Below are 9,922 nucleotides of genomic sequence, written 5' to 3'. Positions count from 1 at the left end.
ATCCTTACAGACAAGCAAACGCTGAGAGATTTTATCACCACCAGGCCTGCCCTAGAAGAGCTCCTGAAGGAAGCACTAAACATGGAAATGAACAACCCATACCAGCCACTGCAAAAACATGCCAAAATGTAAAGACCATCGATGCTAGGAAGAAACTGCATCAACTAATGAGCAAAATAACCAGCCAACATCATAATGACAGGATCAAGTTCACATGTAACAATATTAACCTAAATGTAAATGGGCTAAATGTTCCAATTAAAAGACACAGACTGGCAAGTTGGATAAAGAGTCAGGAGCTCTTATAGGGCAGGCCTGGTGGTGACAAGACCCACCAGTTTGCTGTATTCAGGAGACCCATCTCACGTGCAGAGACACACATAGGCTCAAAATAAAGGGATGGAGGAAGATCTACCAAGCAAATGGAAAACAAAAAATGGCAGGGGTTGCAATCCTAGTCGCTGATAAAACAGAGTTTAAACCAAGAAAGATCAAAAGAGACAAAGAAGGCCATTACACAATCGTAAAGGGATCGATTCAACAGGAAGAGCTAACTATCCAAAATATATATACACCCAATTCAGGAGCACCCAGATTCATAAAGCAAGTCCTTAGAGACTTACAAAGAGACTTAGACTCCCACACAATGATAATGGGAGACTTTAATACCCCACTGTCAACATTAGACAGATCAACGAGACAGAAAGTTAAGGATATACAGGAATTGAACCCAGCTCTGCACCAAGCAGACCTAATAGACATCTACAGAACTCTCCACCCCACACCAACAGAATATACATTCTTCTCAACACCATATCGCACTTATTCCAAAATTGACCACATAGTTGGAAGTAAAGCACTCCTCAGGAAATATAAAAGAACAGAAACTATAACAAACTGTCTCTCAGACCACAGTGCAATCAAACAAGAACTCAGGATTAAGAAACTCAATCAAAACTGCTCAACTAAATGGAAACTAAACAACCTGCTCCTGAATGACTACTGGTTACATAACGAAATGAAGGCAGAAATAAAGATGTTCTTTGAAACCAATGAGAACAAAGATACATCATACCAGAATCTCTGGACACATTTAAAGCAGTGTGTAGAGGGAAATTTATAGCACTAAATTCTCACAAGAGAAAGCAGGAAAGATCTAAAATTGACATCCTAATATCACAACTAAAAGAACTAGAGAAGCAAGAGCAAACACATTCAAAAGCTAGCAGAAGGTAAGAAATAACTAAGATCAGAGCAGAACTGAAGGAGACAGAGACACAAAAAACCCTTCAAAAAGTCAATGAATCCAGAAGCTGATTTTTTGAAAAGATTAACGGAATTGATAGGCAGCTAGCAAGACTAATAAAGAAGAAAAGAGAGAAGAATCAAATAGATGCAATAAAAAATGATAAAGGGGATATCACCACCGACCCCACAGAAATACAAAGTACCATCAGAGAATATTAAAAACACCTCTACATAAATAAGCTAGAAAACCTAGAGTAAATGGATAAATTCCTGGACACATACATTCTCCCAAGACTAAACCAGGAAGAAGTTGAATCCCTGAATAGACCAATAACAGGCTCTGAAATTGAGGCAATAATTAATAGCTTACCAACAAAAAAGTCCAGGACCAGAAAGATTCATAGCCAAATTCTACCAGAGGTACAAGGAGGAGCTGGTACCATTCCTTCTGAAACTATTCTAATCAATAGAAAAAGAGGGAATCCTCCCTAACTCATTTTATAAGGCCAACACCATCCTGATACCAAAGCCTGGCAGAGACACAACAAAAAAAAAGGGAATTTTAGACCAATATCCCTGATGAACATCCATGCAAAAATCCTCAATAAAATACTGGTGAACCAAATCCACAGCACTTCAAAAAGATTATCCACCATGATCAAGTGGGCTTCATCCCTGGGATGCAAGACTGGTTCAACATACACAAATCAATAAACGTAATCGAGCATATAAACAGAACCAAAGACAAAAACCACATGATTATCTCAATAGATGCAGAAAAGGCCTTTGACAAAATTCAACAGCTCTTCATGCTAAAAACTTAATAAATTCAGAATTGATGGAACATATTTCAAAATAATAAGAGCTATTTATGACAAACCCACAGCCTATATCATATTGAATAGGCAAAAACTGGAAGCATTCCCCTTGAAAGCTAGCACAAGACAGGGATGCCCTCTTTCACCACTCCTATTCAACATAGTGTTGAACTTCTGGCCAGGACAACCAGGCAAGGGAAACAAATAAAGGGTATTCAATTAGGAAAAGAGGAAGTCAAATTGTCCCTGTTTGCAGATGACATGATTGTATATTTAGAAAACCTCATCCTCTCAGCCCAAAATCTCCTTAAGCTGATAAGCAACTTCAGCAAAGTCTCAGGATACAAAATCAATGTGCAAAAATCACAAGCATTCTTATACACCAATGACAGACAAACAGAGAACCAAATCATAAGTGAACTCCCATTCACAATTGCTTCAAAGAGAATAAAATATCTAGGAATCTAACTTACAAGGGATGTGAAGGACCTCTTCAAGGAGAACTACAAACCACTGCTCAATGAAATAAAAGAGGACAGAAACAAATGGGAGAACATTCCATACATTCCATGCTCATGGATAGGAAGAATCAAGAATCAATATAGTGAAAATCGCCATACTGTGCAAGGTAATTTATAGATTCAATGCCATCCCCATTAAGCTACCAGTGACTTTCTTCACAGAATTGGAAAAAACCACTTTAAAGTTCATATGGAACCAAAAAAGAGCCCGCATTGCCAAGACAATCCTAAGTCAAAAGAACAAAGCTGGAGTCATCACACTACCTGACTTCAAACTATACTACAAGGCTACAGTAACCAAAACAGCATGGTACTGGTACCAAAACAGAGCTATAGACCAATGGAACAGAACAGAGCCCTCAGAAATAATACCACACTTCTACAACTATCTGATCTTTGACAAACCTGACAAAAACAAGAAATGGAGAAAGGATTCCCTATTTAATAAATACTGCTGGGAAAAGTGGCTAGCCATAAGTAGAAAGCTGAAACTGTATCCTTTCCTTACACCTTATACAAAAATTAATTCAAGATGCATTAGAGACTTAAATGTTAGACCTAAAACCATAAAAACCCTAGAAGAAAACCTAGGCGATACCATTCAGGACACAAGCATGGGCAAGGACTTCATGTCTAAAACAACAAAAGCAATGGCAACAAAAGCCAAAATTGACAAATGGGATCTAATTAAACTAAAGAGCTTCTGCACAGCAGAAGAAACTACCATCAGAATAAACAGGCAACCTACAGAATGGGAGAAAATTTTTGCAATCTACTCATCTGACAAAGGGCTAATATCCAGAACCTACAAAGAACTCAAAGAAATTTACAAGAAAAAAAAAAAAAAAAACCAATCCCATCAAAAAGTGGGCAAAGGATATGAACAGACACTTCTCAAAAGAAGACATTTATGCAGTCAACAGACACATGAAAAAATGCTCATCATCACTAGCCATCAAAGAAATGCAAATCAAGACCACAATGAGATACCGTCTCACACCAGTTAGAATGGTGATCATTAAAAAGTCAGGAAACAACAGGTGCTGGAGAGGATGTGGAGAAATAGGAACACTTTTACACTGTTGGTGGAACTGTCAACTATCAACTAGTTCAACCATTGTGGAAAACAGCATGGCGATTCCTTAAGGATCTAGAACTAGAAATACCATTTGACCCAGACATCCCATTACTGGCTATATCCCCAAAGGATTATAAATCATGCTGCTATAAAGACATGCACACATATGTTTGTTGCGTCACTATTCACAACAGTAGAGACTTGGAACCAACCCAAATGTTCATCAATGATAGACTGGATTAAGAAAATGTGGCGCATATACACCAGGGAGTACTATGCAGCCATAAAAGAGGATGAGTTCATGTCCTTTGTAGGGACATGGATGCAGCTGGAAACCATCATTCTCAGCAAACTACTGCAAGAACAGAAAACCAAACACCACATGTTCTCACTCATGGATGGGAATTGAACAATGAGAACACCTGGACACAGGAAGGGGAATATCACACACCAGGGCCTGTTGTGGGGTGCGGGGAGGAGGGAAGGATAGCATTAGGAGATACGCCTAATGTATATGACGAGTTAATGGGTGCAGCACACCAACATGGCACATGTATACATATGTAACAAACCTGCACTTTGTGCATATATTCCCTAGAATATAAACTATAATAAAATAAAATAATAAAATAAAAAAGGGACGATGAAAATAAATGAAATGTAACACACAGCATGTGAGATAATGTTTTAATACACATCTAAAAATGCCTTAAAATTCAATAGAAATTAAATAAAATCTAAAACTTGACAAAAGGAAAGAACAAAAATTACAGACTGGAAAAGCCTGGCTGACTGTAGTGATGTCCTGTCTCAAGAAATAACAAACAAACACACAAACAAGCAAAGGATTCTGAAAGCAGAGAATCAAACAGATATTTGTACACCGTTCTTCCTTCTTCCTACTACCATTCCTCATAGTAGGAAAAGGCAAAAACAACCCAAATGTGTCACGAATTGCTTCATCAGTTTTTTTGGATCTGAAATACTGCCTCAATTTTCAGTTACTCATTGTGGGGTGGACCTGCAGTTACCACATTTGGTCCAAAATTTTATGCTGATGAAAGTAGACCTGTCCTGCATTTTCAGAGGGACAGAATTCTGGTGTTTCTCCAGGTTCCTTGGCTTACCAGGAATGAAGATCCGGGAAGAAAGTGTGTGTGTATGTATGTATGTATGTATGTCCATAAGTATTTCCTGTTTTTAAATTTAAAAAATACGGGATACATGTGCAGAACGTACAGGTTTGTTATATAGGTATCCTTTGCCATGATGGTTTGTTGCACCTATTGACTCATCCTCTAAGTTCTCTTCCCTCACCCCCAGTCCCCAGCGGGCCGTGTTGTGTGTTGTTCCCCTCACTGTGTCCTTGTTTTCTCAATGTTCAACTTTCACTTATTAGTGAGAACATGCGGTGTTTGATTTTTTTGTTACTGTGTTAGTTTGCTCAGTATGATGGCTTCATCCATGTGCCTGCAAAAGACATGATCTCATTTCCTTTTTATGACTGCATAGTATTTTATGGTGTATAGGTACCACATTTTCTTTATCCAGTCTAGCACTGAAGCACATTTGGGTTGGTTTCATGTTTTTGCTATTGTATATAGTGCTGCAATAAACTTACATGTGCATGTGTCTTTATAGTGGAATGATTTATATTCCTTTGGGTATATAGCCACTAATGGGATTACTGGGTCAAATGGTGTTTCTGGTTCTAGATCCTTGAGGAATCACCATACTGTCTTCCACAATGGTTGAACTAATTTACAGTTTCCCCAACAGTGTAAAAGCGTTCCTCTTTCTTCTCAGCCTCACCAGCATCTATTGTTTCTTAACTTTTTAATAATCACCATTCTGATGGGTGTGAGATGGTATCTCATTGTAGTTTTGATTTTCACTTCTCTGATGATCAGTATTGTTGAGCTGTTAAAAAATATGTTTGTTGGTTAGATAAATGTCTTCTTTTGATAAGTTTCTGTTCATATCCTTTGCTCACTTTTGATGGGGTTGTTTGTTTTTTTTTGCTTGTAAATATGTTTAAGTTCCTTGTCAATTTTTGTTATTAGACCTTTGTCAGATGGGTAGGTTGCAATAATTTTCTCCCATCCTGTAGGTTGATTGCTCATGCTGATGATAGTTTCTTTGCTGTGCAGAAGGTCTTTAGTTTAATTAGATCCGATTTGCCAATTTTGGCTTTTGTTGCAATTGCTTTTGACATTTTTGTCATGAAATCTTTGTCCTTGCCTGTGTCCTGAATGATATTGCCTAGGTGTTCTTCTAGGGTTTTTATGGTTTTGGATTTTACATTTAAATCTTTAATCCAGCTTGAGTTAATTATTGTATAAGGTGTAAGGAAGGGGTCAAGTTTTGGTTTTCTGTATATGGCAAGCCAGTTTTCCCAGTATCATTTACTGAATAGGAGATCCTTTCTCCCTTGCTTGTTTTTGTCAGGTTTGTCAAAGATCAGGTGGTCATAGATGTGTGGTGTTATTTCTGAGGTCTTTGCTCTGCTCCATTGGTCTATATGTCTGTTTTGGCAACAGTAGCCTGCTGTTTTGGTACCGTAGCCTTCTAGTACAGTTTGAAGTTAGCGTAATGCCTCCAGCTTTGTGATTTTTGTTTATGATTGTCTTGGCTATATGGGGTATTCTTTGATTCCATATGACATTTCAAATAGTTCTTTCTAATTCTGTGAAAAATGTCAACGGTATTTTGATGGGTATAGCATTGAATCTATAATGTTTGGGCAGTATGGCCATTTTCACAATATTGATTCTTCCTATTCATGAGGATGGAATGTTTTTCCATTCGTCTGTGTCCTCTCTTATTACCTTGAGCAGTGGTTTGCAGTTGTCGTTGAAGAGGTCCTTCACATCCGTTGTACTCCTAGTTGTATTCCTAGGTATTTTACTCTCTTTGTAGCAATTGTGAATGGGAGTTCATTGTTGATTTGGCTCTCTGCTTGACTATTGTTGGTGTAATGGAATGCTTGTGATTTTTGCACAATGATTTTGTATCTTGAGACCTTGGTGAAGTTGCTTATCAGTTCAAGAAGTTTTTCAGTTGAGATGATGGGGTTTTCTAAATAGGAAGTCATGTCATCTGCAAACAGAGACAAGTTGACTTTCTCTCTTCCTATTGGAATACCCTTTATTTCTTTCTATTGCCTGATTGCCCTGGCAAGAACTTCCAATACTATGTTGAATAGAAGTGGTTACAGAGGGCTTCCTTGTCTTGTACCGGTTTTCAAATGGAATGCTTCCAGCTTTTGCCTATTCTTTATGATATTGGCTGTATGAAATAGCTCTTATTATTTTAAGGTATGTTCCATCAATACGTAGTTTATTGAGAGTTTTTAACAGGAAGGGATGTTGAATTTTATCAGAGGCATTTTTGCGTGTATCAAAATAATTGTCTGGTGTTTGCCTTTGGTTCTGTTTATGTGATCAATTACATTTATTGATTTGTGTATGTTGAATCAGCCTTTCACCCCAAAGATGCAGCCCACTTGATCGTGGTGGATAAACTTTTTGATGTGCTGCTGGATTCGGTTTGCCAGTACTTTATTGAGAATTTTTGCATCGATGTTCATCAGGGATAATGGCCTGAATTGAGCAGGTGTGTGTGTGTGTGTGTGTGTGTGTTTACCTCGGTTTGCCAGTAGGTTGATGTGTGTGTGTGACGTGTGTGTGTGTGTGTGTGTGTGAATGTGTGATAGAGAGCCAAATTAGGGCAGAGGAGGCTCCCCGGCCTGTCATGACATTGTATGTTCTGAATTCAAGATGCTCTAATGGACTGTGTCAGTTAGCCTTCAGCCAGGAGGTGGTGCTTGCAAAAGACTGCCAGCTGTGGTGGTAGTGGTGAGATTTGGACTTGCCTTATGTTACCCATGGGAGGTACTCTGGTGTCTCAGGGAACGGGTAGAGCCAAAGGGCTTCTAAAAGTTTCTTCTGTTATTTGTGTTAATCTACCAGGGTAGGTGGTTGAGCAAAACCAAGTGGGAACTAGGTCAGGTAAAGTGATGCTCTGGCTCTCTACGTGTGGGACAAGCAGTGGCTCCAGTGGGAATTGGAAGGCAGTTCTTAGGCCACTGGGGTAATTTTCCAGAGAGAAGTGAAGCTGCCTCTGCCTCTGTACAAGGAGAGTCCATATGAAGAATGGGGAGTAGCAGCTTGGCAGTAAGCCCCATCCAGCTCCCACATCCTTGGCGAGGCAGGTCTCACACCCACAGTGTTCCACTGGGAGTAGTTAGCTAAGTTTCAAGAAGTCTAAACTCAGAGCTCAAAACTGACCCATACCATAAGCCTCTCCTATTGAGACAGTAACTGCAGCCTTCAGGCCAAACCCCTCCTGATCCACCTGCAGAGCAGGGGCATCCAGCTCCTGTGCTTGCTGCTGCATCACACGTCCCACTCACCTCTCAGTTCTGGCCTGGGGAGTTTGTCCCCACAGAAAATTATATCAAACATTTCAGTTGGGAGGTTCTCTCAACCTGTGACCACCATTTGAGTTAGCTGGCAGACTTCTGGGAGGTCCTCTCTGAGGTAGAATCAGAAATGGCTTCCCTCCATCCTGCCAGAAACTGGGAACGTGCTGGAGACTCAAAGCACATCCCAATGCCACTCCTCATATACTCGTCACTCTTCACTGAATCAACTCCAGCCCTGAGTACGATTAAGGCCTTCCCCCATGGCCTAGATTGATAGGTTTCCCAATGGAAGTGTATATCTTACAGTCAGTTTATCCCCATCTCACACCCTGGAAACTCAAAATTTTCTGCCTAGCTTATGGTGTAAGCTGCATCCTGCTGCTTCTTTCAAATGGTCTGTGGCTTATTTCAATTTTCCTGTTAAGTTCCTGTGTTGCTTCTTGAAAGAAAGTTCAGTGTGAATCTCTACACACCATTTTGTCTTTCCAAGTGCAAGAGGCAGGCTAACAATGCCTTCAATCCACCATCTTGGAAAACAAAAGTAACAGTTTTCTCATTTTTAAAGGTTTTGTTAAGATCTGTTAATGACTCACAAAGGAATAGTATTGGGTATATTTGAAATTAGTATTTATTCATTTATGTTGATAAGTGAAAACACAAGATGGTTATCAAGATGGAAGTACTTAATATGTATATTTCAATATTCTTAGATGCAAATAACTTCACTTTTGATGTATTTTTATTTTACATCAGTTTCATTTCAACTTAGGTTTAAGGGGTTCTTGATAATCTGACATGATAAGTGGTGTTGGAATTGGCATTAGAATCCACCATGCTCTACAGCACTTCATCCTTCTTCGGCAGGCACCAATTTGATCTTCTACTACTTTGCAGACATCTCTTCTGCAAACACCAGACAAATTGAGACAATGACCTTCAGCAGCACCCAAACCACCTCTTACTGCAGGAAAGAAGATCCAGTGAGATAGTCCACAAATGGAATGTAAATCCATAAACAGTCTTAAGTAACAGAATAAATTTAGTATGAGCATTTCTATGTGGGAGCTTTTGAAATGGTTGCTGCTCATATGTCAGGGACACATGCAGATTAAGAAAGGTAGTAGTTCCGATCCTGGTTTGGCACAACAGTCACGGTATTTTTGGTGGGGGAAAAGGGATGTGGGCGGGGATGGTACATCTTCATCTTTTCCTCTGGATTTTCTCTCAGAAATGGCTGTTGCTTACTGCAGGGCAAAAATGCCAGTGTCTTCTGCCAGAGAGGGTTACTGAGGGCCATAGTGGTTCCACCTTGTGGCTGATACTGATAGTCCCTTTCTGCTTTTTTCGTTCCTAGCCAAAAAAGATGTTTCTGCTGTCTCAGGTATGCTGATTTCAGGAGTTGTTTTTTCTATATGGCTATTCGTTTTTGTTTTTTTTGTTTTTTTTTTCTTTCACTCTCTCTCTTTTTTTTTTTTTTTTTTTGGCTTCACTGTGTTGCTATAGTTTCTTAAGTGGTCCCTTGAACCCTCCCAGCGCTATTTTGGTTTGTACATAGCTATCTATAAATTTTTTCTTGGGGGAAGTGTAGAGTTAAAGGCTGGTATATCCTGCTTTTGCTCCCCCAAGTGATTTTATTCCCCCAAGCTAATATTTCAGGCTTTCAATTTATTCGTGCTTTCATCTGTTCAAACAAGTGGAAATTACTTTTTCTCTCCACATTTAGATTTGCTCTATCTACTTTAATTGCTAATAGCGTCTTAGTCATAGGATAGATTAGTTAGAAAAAAGTATATTTTTGACATTATAAATGATCCTTTCAGTTTGTGTCTAA

Source organism: Macaca fascicularis, chromosome 15, assembly GCF_037993035.2.
Source record: "Macaca fascicularis isolate 582-1 chromosome 15, T2T-MFA8v1.1".
NCBI classification, from domain to species: domain Eukaryota; kingdom Metazoa; phylum Chordata; class Mammalia; order Primates; family Cercopithecidae; genus Macaca; species Macaca fascicularis.
This window is presented reverse-complemented; position numbering follows the sequence as displayed.